The sequence below is a fragment of the Hypanus sabinus genome, chromosome X2 (assembly GCF_030144855.1).
Source record: "Hypanus sabinus isolate sHypSab1 chromosome X2, sHypSab1.hap1, whole genome shotgun sequence".
In the NCBI taxonomy this organism is placed as follows: Eukaryota; Metazoa; Chordata; class Chondrichthyes; order Myliobatiformes; family Dasyatidae; genus Hypanus; species Hypanus sabinus.
This window is the reverse complement of record NC_082739.1, coordinates 3,234,804-3,248,899: the sequence shown is the minus strand read 5'-3', so window position 1 is coordinate 3,248,899 and position 14,096 is coordinate 3,234,804. Positions and strand designations below refer to the sequence as shown.

Here is a 14,096-nt window from a genome sequence, read left to right as displayed (position 1 = left end):
TTTGATTATAAACCTCTCATGGAATATCTTGTCAAAAGCCTTCTAAAAGTCCTAGTAAATAATATCAACTGCTCTATTGTTCTCATAAATTTTAGTTGCCTCTTCATAGAACTCCAGCATATTGGGAAAACATGATTTCCTCTTTCTGAACCCATGCTACCTTTTGCTAACATGCCTGTTCTTATCATCTACTTTTCCATCTCATTCTTTATTACTGTTTACAATATCTTACCTATGATACACATTAAGCTTACTGGTCTGTAGTTACCATGGTCAGTGTGGTCATCCTTCTTATATACCGGGATAACGTTAGCCCATTTCCAGTCCTTGGGGATTCCACCAGTCTTCAATGACTTTCGAAAAATCCATGTGAGAGATTTGTATATATAATCACAGACCTCTTTAAGTATGCTTGGATATATGTTGTCTGGCATACGTTTCCAACATATTCCAGTTATTGTAACAAAATGTAATAGTTTTTAATCTCACACAGAAAATAATATTAATATTTCAGGAAACCAAGTATAGATGTGACATAGTACAGAAGTTTGACATGGGAAAAAGAACTGCAGATGGTGGAAATCTGAACTTGAAGTTTAGTTTATTGTCATTCAATCATAACATGTATACTGCTAAATGAAACAACGATCCTCTGGATCAAGGTGCATAACAATATGTATAACTCACAGACATAACACATAAAGTAATATTACCACAATAAATTAATAATAAGTTGCATACACGATACAAGTTAAAAAGTAAACAGTATAACACTACTGTCGCTTCATACATGATGAGACCTGTGTGGTGGCAGGAGGTTCTGTAGTCTGATGGCCCAGGGGAAGAAGCTGTTTCCATCCTAACAATTCTTGTCCTAATGCTATGGTACCTCCTGCCTGCCTGGGGTCAAAGAGACTGTGGGACGGATGGGAGAAATCATTGCCAATGCTTAGGGCCCTGCTTACACAGCACTCCTGATAAATATCTCTAATGGGTGGAAGAGAGACTGCCCAATGTGATCCTCTCAACAGTCACCACAATCCTTTGTAGGGACTTGCAGTCAGATACCTTGCAATTCCCGTACCAGACCATGATGCAGCTGGTCAGGACACTCTCGACGGTGCTCCTGTAAAAATTGATTAGAATGGGGGAGTGGAGCTTCACTCACCTCCACCTCCTCAGGAAGTGGAGACGCTGCTGTGCTTTCTTGACCAAAGAAGCTGTGTTGAGGGACCGGGTGAGATCGTCCATTACTGCACTCCCAGAAACTTGGTAATCTTAACTCTCTCCACGTGTACATGCAGTGAGTAGAGGTCAGCCAGCACCTTCACCACTTTGGTCTCATCCATGTTGAGACTCAAGTTGCTGTGCACACATCAATCTACCAGCTGCTCTACCTTCTCTCTGTACACTCTCATGTCAAAGTTATTCATGAGGCCAACCACTGTTGTGTCATCAGCAAACTTGATGATTCAGTTTGAACTGGATCTAGCAATGCAGTCATAGGTTAGCGGCATGGGCTGAGCACACAGTCCTGGGGAGCACTGGTGCTCAACGTGATGGAGCGAGAGAGGTTTCTGTCAACACAGACAGACAGTGATCTTTCTGTCGAGAATCCAAGATCCAGTTACAGAGAGAAATGTTGAGACCCAACAAGGACAATTTACCCACCAGCTAGTGGAGGAGGAATTTAATATCTCCTAACAGGTTTTAAAGCCATTGAGGGAAAATGGAACAGCAGTGAAATTGTGCAAACTTAATGAGGAAAAAGGACAATTTTGGTAGGTGCTGACCATGTGATTAACCAACACTGAAATGGTGGACACAAAATCCTGTCCATAGACGAGGAAAAGCTAACCTTTCCTCAATGGGAGTAATATTGGAAATTAAATGTCTGCTATGTATCTGGGCTAAAGAGATGACAAAATGCAGTCAAGGTGTCCAGTGACTCCTACTGGAAGTACATAGAAATAGACATGTGATAACTGGAATGGACTTGTTTTTTCTCATGTGTACTGTCAAATAAGCTCAAATTTAGTTTATTATCATTCATTCATAACCTGTATACTGCTGAATGAAACAACAATCTTCTGGATCAAGGTGCATAACAATATGTATAACTCACAGACATAACACATAAAGTAATATTACCACAATAAATTAATAATAAGTTGCATACACGATACAAGTTAAAAAGTAAACAGTATAACACTACTGTTGCTTCATACATGATGAGACCTGTGTGGTGGCAGGAGGTTCTGTAGTCTGATGGCCCAGGGGAAGAAGCTGTTTCCATCCTAACAATTCTTGTCCTAATGCTATGGTACCTCCTGCCTGCCTGGGGTCAAAGAGACTGTGGGACGGATGGGAGAAATCATTGCCAATGCTTAGGGCCCTGCTTACACAGCACTCCTGATAAATATCTCTAATGGGTGGAAGAGAGACTGTCCAATGTGATCCTCTCAACAGTCACCGCAATCCTTTGTAGGGACTTGCAGTCAGATACCTTGCAATTCCCGTACCAGACCATGATGCAGCTGGTCAGGACACTCTCGACGGTGCTCCTGTAAAAATTGATTAGAATGAGGGAGTGGAGCTTCACTCACCTCCACCTCCTCAGGAAGTGGAGTACTGAGGTAGTTGATTCTCAACCGGCTCCTCACTTCAAAACCAATTAGGGATGGTCAAGAACTGCGATTCCAAATGACACCTCTTCCTGAAGACAGGCACCAACCTGTTCAAGCTCAGCGCTTTGGGCTGGTTGATGTCACAGATCTAGGTTGACTTGACTGTTGGCTCCATGTCAGGGCAATATTGATTGCTATCTTGAAATTCAGTTTCTTCTCACTGAGCAGTACATCACCCCTCCCCTAAGCTTGTGGCATACCGCAGAGTTTAACAATTCACTTCAAACCTGCAACATTCCTCCTCTCAATTATATACTATTTGCAATAAAGGAGATAATGTTGTTCAACCAGTTTAAGAAGCTCCTTTTTATTTGTTTGGCTGGAGCCAGCAAGGTTTTAATCAAGCCGTCAGAAATTGTGTGGAGATGCTTATAAAGAATGTTTTCCTTCTGTAATGCCCCTTGCAGTGGAAAAGAAAACACTCCATCTACATTCTGTGGCTACTTTATCAGTTACACCTGTCCACTTGCTTATTAATACAAACGTCTAATCAGCCAATCACGTGGCAGCATAAAACCATGTGGATCTGGTCAAGAGGTTCAGTTGTTGTTCAGAATAAACATCGGAATGAGGTAGGAATGTGATCTAAGTGACTTTGAACATGGAATGATCGTTGGTGCCAGACAGGGTGGTTTGAGTATCTCAGAAACTGCTGATCTCCTGGGATTTTCACACATAATGGTCTCTAGAGTTTACAGAGAATGGTGTGAATAAAAAACAACAACATCCAGTTCTGTGAGTGAAAACACCTCGTTAATGAGAGAGGTCAGTGGAAAATGGCCAGACTGGTTCAAGCTGACAGGAAGGTGACAGTAACTCAAATAACCACAAGTTACAACAGTGGTGTGCAGAAGAGCATCTCCAAATGCACAACATGTTGAATCTTGACGTGGATGGACTACGGCAGCAGAAGACCATGAACATACACTCAGTGCCCACTTTATTAGATACAGGAGGTTACTGAGTATATGTTACACATTCAATCCTTGACTGAACTATTGCAAGAATTTAAAGTGCCATTTGTGATTGCCATGACACAATGGATGGAAGATCAGGAGATGGAATGAATTGGTATCGGAAACTAAGCTCTTTAATAGTTTTAGAGAAACGTCTGCCACAAATCTCATGAATCAGTCTGGTTAACCTTTGTTCATTCTCACAACAAAGATTATAGTACTTACAATGCAAAATATGTGGAACTTTGTGCAAGAATTTATATTTGGTCTCCAATTTTTTCTCAATTATTAACACAAAGACATTATGAAGTGGTTGCTCACTAACATTGGAGACCATCCAATCACATGCTTGTTTCCCAGTGTCCTGTTTACCTGTTTACCAGCCCCGCACTTTGCTCTGTTCTGTCATTAACTCTAGCATATCCCCTGTATTTTTCTTTTGTGCACTCATCCATGAAGGTGATGATAACAGTAGATTCATATTGCAAGCTTCCCTTGTCATTTGGAGTCTGCCATGGTTCATTTGCATCTTGAGGTTGATGCAGCTGTACATTGCTTTCCCAAGAAACTCACTGAAGATAGTTGAGACTAATCAATCTTTCTTAGCTGTTAAGTGAACCATCAGAAGTATGAAATTTCATTCCCTTAAGTTGTGAATTGCTGGAGGTTTAAGAAATGGAAATAGAGATGTAAGGCGCTCCTTCCCTCCGCTAACCCCGTAGGTCATCCTTGGGCACCTGTTTAGCCCTCCCCCCACCCCCATCATGGTCATGTGAAACCTTGGGAGCAGGTGCTGCATATCCCGTCCTGGTTATGCAACCATTAATGGCAGGCAGATTATCTCTGAAGAGTACTGATGAATCCTGGGGCACCTGTCTTGTAAGACACTGTCCAGAAGAAGGCAACAGCAAACCACTTCTGGAGAAAAACTTGCTAAGATCAATAATGGTCATGGAAAGACCACGATCGCCCACATCATGACACATAACAAACAAACAGAGGTATTGGAAATGTTAATGGTAAATTGTTCAATGAGAAAAACCAATTGGAGAAGTATGGATAAACTAAAGAGAAAAGTGTGATAAAGTAAAAGTTAAAAAAGAGAAAAGTAAGAGTGGAATCCAGAAGAGCCAAGTGCACAAGAGACACAGATTACTAGATTTTAAAGGCACAATGAGTGTAAGGGCAGTTTATCTGAATGTCCACAGATTTCGTAATAAGGTCAATGAACTTGTGGCACAAATCCATCAAAAGATGAATGATTTAGTGGTCATTACAGAAACATGGTTGCAGGGTGGAGAGGATTGGGAATTAAATATCCAAGGATATCAGGTAATACAGAAGGATAGGCAGGAAGGTGAGGGAGGTGGGGTAGCGCTCTTAATTAAGGATGAGATCAGGGCGATAGTGAAAGACGATATAAGATCTAAGGAGCAGAATGTTGAATCCATCCGGGTAGAGATTAGGAATAGTAAAGGGAAAAAAAAATCACTGGTGGGAGCTGTCTATTGGCCAGTGAATAGTAACATTTTTGTGGCACAGGCAATAAACAGAGAAATATCTGAGGCATGTAAGAATGGAACAGCAGTTATCATGGGGGACTTCAGCGAGCACATAGATTGAGTGAATCAAGTTGGTCGAGGCAGTCTTGAGGAGGACTTCATAAAATGAGTACATGATAGCTTTCTTGAACAGCATGTTATTGAACATTCATGGGAATGTGCTATCTTAGATCTGGTCCTGTGCAATAAGACAGGTAAAATTAGCAATCTTGTAGTTGGGGTCCTCTTGGGAAGAGTAATAACATATAACATATAACAATTACAGCATGGAAACAGGCCATCACGGCCCTTCTAGTCCATGCCGAACGCTTACTCTCACCTAGTCCCACCGATCTGCACTCAGTCCACAACCCTCCATTCCCTTCCTGTCCATATACCTATCCAATTTTACTTTAAATGACAATACCGAACCTGCCTCTACCACTTCTACTGGAAGCTCGTTCCACACAGCTAACACTCTCTGAGTAAAGAAGTTTCCCCTCATGTTACCCCTAAACTTTTGCTCCTTAACTCTCAACTCTTGTCCTCTTGTTTGAATCTCCCTTACTCTCAATGGAAAAAGCCTATCCATGTCAACTCTACCTAACCCCCTCATAATTTTAAATACCTCTATCAAGTCCCCCCTTTGGCAGCAAGGTTTCTGGCAGAGAATTTGCACCTGTTAATTCATTATCAATCTACTGATTATTAAAATATCATAACTCTATAGAAAAAATAAGAAAAATCACTCACATCATTCCCCACATTTCCAAAACTGCATTAAGTGACTAAAAGCATATTTCAACATTATTTCATTCACATGAGTTACCATCAGAATTTGTCCATTAAAACAGTGTCTACAGCAATTAATTATCAGTGGCCAAGACTTTCCTAACCACTTTCCTAATCAGTTTGAAGCTACCTTTCCTTACTTACTTTATTGCAAGTTATTTTTGTTACTTATTTTTCTGAGTTTTTTGTTCTTTTGGCCTGTTGAAATTTTAATTTAAAATGTTAAGTAAAGTGACAAATAGCTGAAATTATTTTGGTGCCAACTCCATTTTCCTGGTAGTTTCTAAGACCCTGAAGCACTTTCCAACTTCACAAAGCTACATTGCAGGAAGGGGCAACAGAAGCAGATAATTGGTTAAAGATTAAAAGGTTAAGGTTTAGCACATGTACATTAAAACTTAAGTGAAATGCATCATTTGCATCAATGACTAACTCAGTGTGGCGAGGGCAGCCCGCAAGCGTCACCACGCTTCTGGCGCCAACAAAGCATGCCCACAACTTACTGACCCTAATCTACATGTGGTTGGATTGTGGCAGTCATGGAGAGAATGTACAAATGTCTTAAAGTCAGTGGCGGAAATTGAACCCCGATCTTCTGTTTGAACGTTGGCACTGTAAAGTGTTATGCTAACTGCTAAGCTACCGTGAGCCTATATTTAATCTGTGACTCAACTCTACTTATTACATTTGGTTTCCAAGTATATTCTCATTTTGTTATGATTATGAGATAACTCTTCACTAACATTGGAGACCATCCAATCACATGCATGTTTCCCAGTGTTTCCCAATGGGAAATTGATATTGGGTGATAAGGAAAAGGCTGAGGCATTGAATGACTATTTTGTGTCGGTCTTCATGGTGAAGGACACGTCTAATATGCCAAAGAAGGATGTTATGGACGAAATGGGAGGTGAGGACCTCGATAAAATCACTGTCACTAAAGAGATAGTGATGAGCAAACTAGAGGGCCTGAAGGTTGATAAGTCCCCTGGTCCTGATGGGATTCATCCCAGGGTGCTGAGGGAATTGGCAGAGGTTATAGTAGATGCGTTGGTAATCATTTATCAAAACTTTCTAGACGCTGGGCAGGTCCTGGCAGATTGGAAGACAGCAAATGTCACACCATTTTTGAAAAAAGGATGTAGGCAAAAGACAGGCCACTATAGGCTAGTTAGCTTAACATCTGCATTCGGGAAAATGCTTGAAGCTGTCATTAAGGAAGAAATAACGAAACATTTGGAAAGGAGTGGTTCCAGTAGACACACGCAGCATGGACTCAGGAAGGGCAGGTCCTGTTTGACAAACTTATTGGAGTTCTTTGAGGACATAATGAGTGCAGTGGATAGAGGGGAACAGGTGGATGTCGTATACTTGGATTTCCAGAAGGCATTTGATAAGGTGCCACACAAGAGACTTATAAATAAGATACGGATACATGGAGTCGGAGGAAGTGTCTTGGCATGGATAGTGGATTGGTAAACCAAAAGAAGGCAGAGAGTTGGTATAAACAGGTGTTTCTCCAGTTGGTAATCAGTGGCGAGTGGGGTGCCACAGAGGTTGGTGCTGGGCCCGCAGCTGTTTACCATTTACAGTGATGATTTGGAAGAGGGGACTGAGTATAGCGTAGCAAAATTTGCTGATGACACTAAACTGAGTGGAAAAGCAAATTGTGCAGAGGATGTGGAGAGTCTGCAGAGGGATATAGATAGGTTAAGTGAGTGGGTCAAGGTCTGGCAGATGGAATACAATATTGGTAAATGTGAGATCATCCACTTTTGAAGGAATAATAGAGGAACAGATTATTATTTAAATGGTGAAAGATTGCAGCATGCTGTTGTGCAGAGGGAGTTGGGAGTGCTTGTTCATGAATTGCAAAAAGTTGGCTTGCAGGTACAACAGTTTATTAAGAAGGCAAATGGAATGTTGGCCTTCATTGCTAGAGGGATTGGATTCAAGAGCAGGGAGGTTATGCTGCAACTGTACAGGGTACTGGTGAGGCCGCACCTGGAGTACTGTGTGCAGTTCTGGTCTCCATACTTGAGGAGGGATATACTGGCTTCAGAAGCAGTGCAGAGGAGGTTCACCAGGTTGATTCCAGAGATGAAGGGGTTAACTTATGAGGAGGGATTGAGTCTCCTGGGATTATACTCTCTGGAATTCAGAAGAATGAGAGGCAATCTTATAGAAACGTACAGAATTTTGAAAGGGATAAATAAGATAGTAGGAAAGTTGTTTCCATTGGTAAGTGAGACTAGAACTAGGAGGCATTGCTTCAAGATACAGGGGAGAAGGTTTAGGATGGAGATGAGGAGAAACTGTTTTTCCCAGAGAGCGGTGAATCTGTGGAATTCTTTGTCCAGGGAAGCAGTTGAGGCTTCTTCACTAAATCTACTTAAGATACAGTTAGATAGGTTTTTGCATAGAAACATAAAAAACCTACAGCACAATACAGGCCCTTTGGCCCACAAAGTTGTGCCGAACATGTCCCTACCTTAGAACTACATAGGCTTTACCCATAGCCCTCGATTTTTCTAAGCTCCATGTACCTATCCAGGAGTCTCTTAAAATACCATATCATTTCTGCCTTCACCACCACCGCTGGCAGCCCATTCCATGCACTCACCACACTCTGCGTAAAAAACTTCCATAGTAAGGGAATTAAGGGTTATGCGGAAAAGGCAGGTAGATGGAACTGAGTTTACAGACAGATCAGCCATGATCTTACTGATTGATGGGGCAGGCTCAATGGGCCGGATGGCCTACACCTGCTCCTATTTCTTATGTTCTGCTAACCTAGGAAGCCTTTCCTCTTCAAGGCACTTCCTTGTTCTGATGTCAACACTATTATCTTCCCCGTCACTGCTCCAGACCTCTTTGAGATTATTTCAACTATAAATCCAACTTATAACCCTTTTTTACTGTCAGCTTGCTGAAGTAACAAAGCTGGAGGATTTTGCAGTGCAATTCCCCGCGAGCTCAAAGGACTCCCTTTTGTAAGTTTGTGGTCCCACTGTGCCAATACGCATACACCAATATCTGACAAGCCCACATCTGATGTGAGTTCAGCTGTGAATTTGCAGGCACTGAGTTTAAGCAACAAGAAACAAGCTTCAAGTTGAGGTGCACACATATTGACCCTGAGTTCAATGACACATACACAAGCTCCAGTTTCAGATTTGCACCTGCATACTCTGTTCAGTTTATATGCAACACCCAACATTGTGTGTAGACCTGAGCTTTGTAACCAAGTTCTCAGGAACATGGTAACCTTCCTAACTTCCCAGAGGCTCAAAGCCCAGACTGGTGAGTTTCCAGGTGTACTAGCCAGTATTGCAAATGTTCTCTTCAGCTACCACCCATAAAAACCTTTCAAAACCACAGTCACTTTCCTTGTCAAATGTATGTCCTTTTATACTTCAATCCAAAACAGAACACATTAAATAAAACTATCAGTGAGTACCTGCAGCCTACGGATCCTTTGTGACCACAGCACTCTCCAAATTGGTCATAGTCAGATGTATCTGCAGGAATGAAAGTGGATTTGTTGGCGATATTGGTATTGGGTTACTATTGTCATATGTATGACAACACAGTGAAAAGGTTATTCTTCTCATGGTTCATTAATTTATTATTGTTAGTTTTGTTCACAATAATGGTGATTGATTTCCTATTGTCATTTTACTTGCATACCATCCGGACATATAACTATGGTGATGTAGTACAAAAGTAAAACTAAACTGAATACAGAATATAGTGTTACAGCTACAGAGAAAGTTCAGTGCAGGTAGACAGAGACGGTGCAATGGCCACAATGAGGAAGATTGAGAAATAAAGCATTCATCTTTATCAAATAAGCAGCAGTAGAGGAGTAAGTTTTTTATTATCGATTCAACATAGCATGTTTCTTGAACAATCCTACCTTTCACAGATCCTGGGTGATTATCTGCATTGGAGGGTTACACATTTGAACAGACATTTTAGTTAGTTAAAGAATCAATTTTAAAGACTGTATACTCTAAACCTGTTCCGCTGAAGCTAAATGTCATGATGATGACTCTAATGAAATAGCTAACACAAAATGAAAATGTACCAGTAAGCACAAGTTAAGCACCTTCTACGCTTCTTCGCTCAACACTAAAAAGGCATGCGATATCCCTGACAGGTCTGTACTTATGAGGGGTAATTGATATGTTTGTGGCCTAAGGTAGAAGGAGTCAATTTTAGAAAACCTAGCACATTTATTTTTCACATTTGAAGGTGCAAGAAAAGATTAAAGACTAGAATGAGTAAGAGGGTGAAGTGGGAAGAGCACAGCAATCCTAGGGTGAAATAGGGATAGAAGAGGGTTTCAGAGATAAAGGGAGACATGTTAATGGGAGATTTAAGACAGAGTTTTTTAATGAAATTGTTGCCCCTCTATTTTGATGCTGTGCCCCCTTGTCCTAGATTCTCACACCATGGGAAATATCCTCTCCACATCTAATCCATCTAGGCCTTTCAACATTCAAAAGGTTTCAATGAGGTCCCCCCCCCATCCTTCTAAATTACAGCGGGTACAGCCCAGATCCATCAAACATTCATCATGTGATAACCCTTTCATTCCCAATATCATCCTTATGAAACTCTTCTGGACCCTCTCCAATGCCAGCTCTTAGATGAGGAGCCCAAAACTATTCACAATATTCAAGGTGAGGCCTCACTAGTACCTTATAAAGCCTCAGCATCACATCCTTCCTCTTGTATTCCAGACCTCTTGAAATGAATGCTAACATTGCATTTGCCTTTCTCACCACTGACTCAACCTGCAATTTAACCTTTAGGGTGTTCTACACAAAGACTCCCAAGTCCCTTTGATTCTCAGATTTTTGGATTTTCTCCCCATTTAGAAAATAAGTCTTCACCAAAGTGAAGTTTCTTCCACCAAAGTGCATGACCATGCATTTTCCAACATTGTATTTCATTTGCCACTCTCTTGCCCATTCTCTGAATCTGTCCAAGTCCTTCTGCAGCCCACCTTTTTCCTCAACACTACCTGCCCCTCCGCAGATCTTTGTATCATCTGCAAACTTGGCAACAAAGTCATCTATTCCATCATCTAAATCATTTACCACTGACCCCTGCAGAACACCACTAGTCACTGGCAGTCAACCAGACAAGGATCCTTTTATTCCCACTTGCTGCCTCCTACCAATCAGCCAATGCTCTAACCATGTTAATAACTTTCCTTTAATACCATGGGCTCTTAACTTGGTGAGCAGCCTCATGTGTGGCACCTTGTCAAAGGCCTTATGAAAGTCCAAATATACAACATCCACTGCATCCCCTTTATCTATCCTACACATAACCTTCTCAAAGAATTCCAACAGGTTCATCAGGCAGAATTTTCCATGAAGGAGATCATGCTGACTTTGTCCTATCTCGTCCTGTGTCACCAAGTACTCCATCACCTCATCCTTAACAATTGACTCTAACATGCTCTCCCACTGGGGTCAGGCAAACTGGTCTATAATGTCCTTTCTGCTGCCTTCCCCTTTTCTTAAAAAGTGGAGTGACATTTGCAGTCCTCTGGCACCATGCAGAATCCAATGTTATTTGAAAGATCATTGCTAATGCCTCCCCAATCTATAATGCTACTTCTTTCATAACCCTAAGGTGTAGTTCATCTGGTCTGGGTGACTTATGTACCTTAGGACTTTCAGCTTTTATAGCACCTTTTCACTTGTAATGTAACTGCACTCACTTCTCTTCTCTCACACCCTTCAACATCTGGCACACTGCTAGTGTCTTCCACAGTGAAGACTGATGCAGAATACTCATTTAGTTCATCTGCCATCTCCTTGGCCCCCATTATTATTTCTCCAGCCTCATTTTCTAGTGGTCCTATATCCATTCTCATCTTTATTTTATTTTTTACATAGTTGAAAACGCTTTTACTATCATATAACATATAACCATAGAACAATTACAGCACGGAAACAGGCCACCTCGGCCCTTCTAGTCTGTGCCGATGCTTATTCTCACCTAGTCCCACTGGCCCGCACTCAGCCCATAACCCTCCATTCCTTTCCTGTCTATATACCTATCCAATTTTACTTTAAATTACAATACCAAACCTGCCTCTACCACTTTGATATTGTTTGCTAGCTTGTTTGCTTTTATATTTCATCTTTTCCCTGCTAATGCTCTTTTAGTTGCTCTCTGTAGTTTTTTAAAAGCTTTCCTATCCTCTGGTCATTCCACTAATTTTTGCTTTATTTTAATGCCCTCGCTTTTGCGTTTACATTAGCTTTGACTTCCCTTGTCAGCCATGGTTGTACTATTTTACCATTTGAGTATTTCTTTGTTTCTGGAATACATCTACCCTGCACCTTCCTCATTTTTCCCAGAAACTCACACCATTGCTGCTCTGCTGTCATCCCTGCCAGCATCTCCTTCCAATTTACTTTGGCCAACTCCTCTCTCATCCCACTGTAATTTCCCTTACTCCACTGAAATACTGCTGCATCAGACTTTACTTTCTCCTGATCAGATTTCAAGTTAAACTCAATCATATTGTGATCACTGTCCCCTAAGGGTTCCTTTACGTTAAGTTCCCTAATCACCTCCAGTCCATTACATAATATCCAATCCAGAATAGGTGATCCCCCAGTAGGCTCAACAACAAACTGCTCTAAAAAGCCATCTCTTAGGCATTCAAGAAACTCACTCTCCTGAGAGCCATTACCAACCTGATTTTCCCAATCGACCTGCATGTTTAAAGTATCCCATGACTACCGTAACATTGCTCTTTTGACTCGCCTTTTCTATTTCCTGCTGTAACCTGTGGTCCGCCAGCCAGCCACTGTTGGGAGGCCTGTATATAACTGCCATCAACGTCCTTTTACCCTTGCAGCTTCTCAACTCAACCCACAAGGATTCAACATCTTCCGATCCTATGTCACAACATTATATAGGAGGTGGGTATGTTCCGGAACCTCATGATCTGGGACCTACGGCTCTCTGTACCACTTTCCCAATGATAGTAGAGAGAAGAAAGTATGGCCTGTATGGTGGGGATCCTTGATTGTGGATGCTACTTTCTTGTGGTAATGCTCTTAGTAGATGTGCAGAATGGTAGGGTGGGCTTTGCCTGTGATGGATTGGGCTGTATCCCATGCTCTCTTCTCAATGCTGCTATCAGGCAGGAGGTACAAGGGCTTGAAGACCCACAACAGCTACTTCTTCACTCTTGTCTAGTTTTTGAACCTGAGGAATGCCCATACTATCTTCCACTATATTTCTTTTCCCTCTCCCTCAACTTGCGCTGATGTTTTTGATCGTGCAAGTTATGCATAACTTATGTTCATTTATCATAACTTATTTACAGAGTTTTTTTTCATACAGGCGATGCAGTTCAACCTGGTAAAGTGCATGTACAGCAATAGATTGTAACTAACATTCCACAATCCTTAAAATTTTGCCACATACCTTGAGTGTTGCAAAGCAACGACCAACAAAACAGAAGTAGTATTGTGCTGGGAGAAACCCTCCACGTCAGCTCAGAGTGCTCTGCTCCTGGCACCATCTCACTTATCTTCATTTCTTCTAGAAATTCTGCTTCATTGCAACCAGTTACTATGAAATGTAAATCACTAAGTCAAATAAATTTAGAGATGTGCTATATCATCAATGCTGAGCTACAAGTTTCTTCTGCACTTGGGATCTGACCTTACTGCCTGCCTTTAATCAGCTTTATTAACTATTCATTTCAGCCTGGTGTGAAATAACAAACGGTTTCTTTTCCAGAGGAACGTCAGGCTGGTGAATTATCCTAATTGAGATTATGAGCTTTATGGAGATTTTGTCTTCCAATGGGGTGAAAGGAAATTTTGACAGAGTAATTCTTAAGAAGGAATTCCAAAGGACCCATCCCTGTTCTGTTCGATGTTCTATTACACGAGTTCACGGACCCCTCATTTAATGGTATTGGTCCATGATATAAAAAAGGTTGGGAACCCTGTTCTACTGGCTAACGATTCATAATGGAGGAAGGTGGATCATGGTGCTTCAATGATGGGCTAACAATTTACATTAATGAATTACACACAGGAATCATGGCTGACAATAAACGAGATTTCACC

At 41.4% G+C, this 14,096-nt stretch overlaps 1 protein-coding gene across 2 annotated transcripts in view; it reads right to left on the bottom strand.

The window, feature by feature from the left end:
* Positions 1-584: 584 nt before the first annotated feature.
* The window catches only part of zgc:113279 (uncharacterized protein LOC553749 homolog), a 46,082-nt gene continuing 32,570 nt past the window's right edge, over positions 585-14,096 (bottom strand). The window contains exons 13-15 of one of the 2 annotated variants that reach the window (XR_009509066.1): positions 13,444-13,590; positions 9,437-9,497; positions 585-3,372 (exon numbers count right to left, since the gene is read on the bottom strand). The gene's annotated coding sequence lies outside the window, so the exon portion shown is untranslated. Of the gene's footprint in view, positions 3,373-9,436; positions 13,591-14,096 lie in introns of both variants that reach the window. The other variant, XR_009509065.1, reaches the window with a different exon arrangement.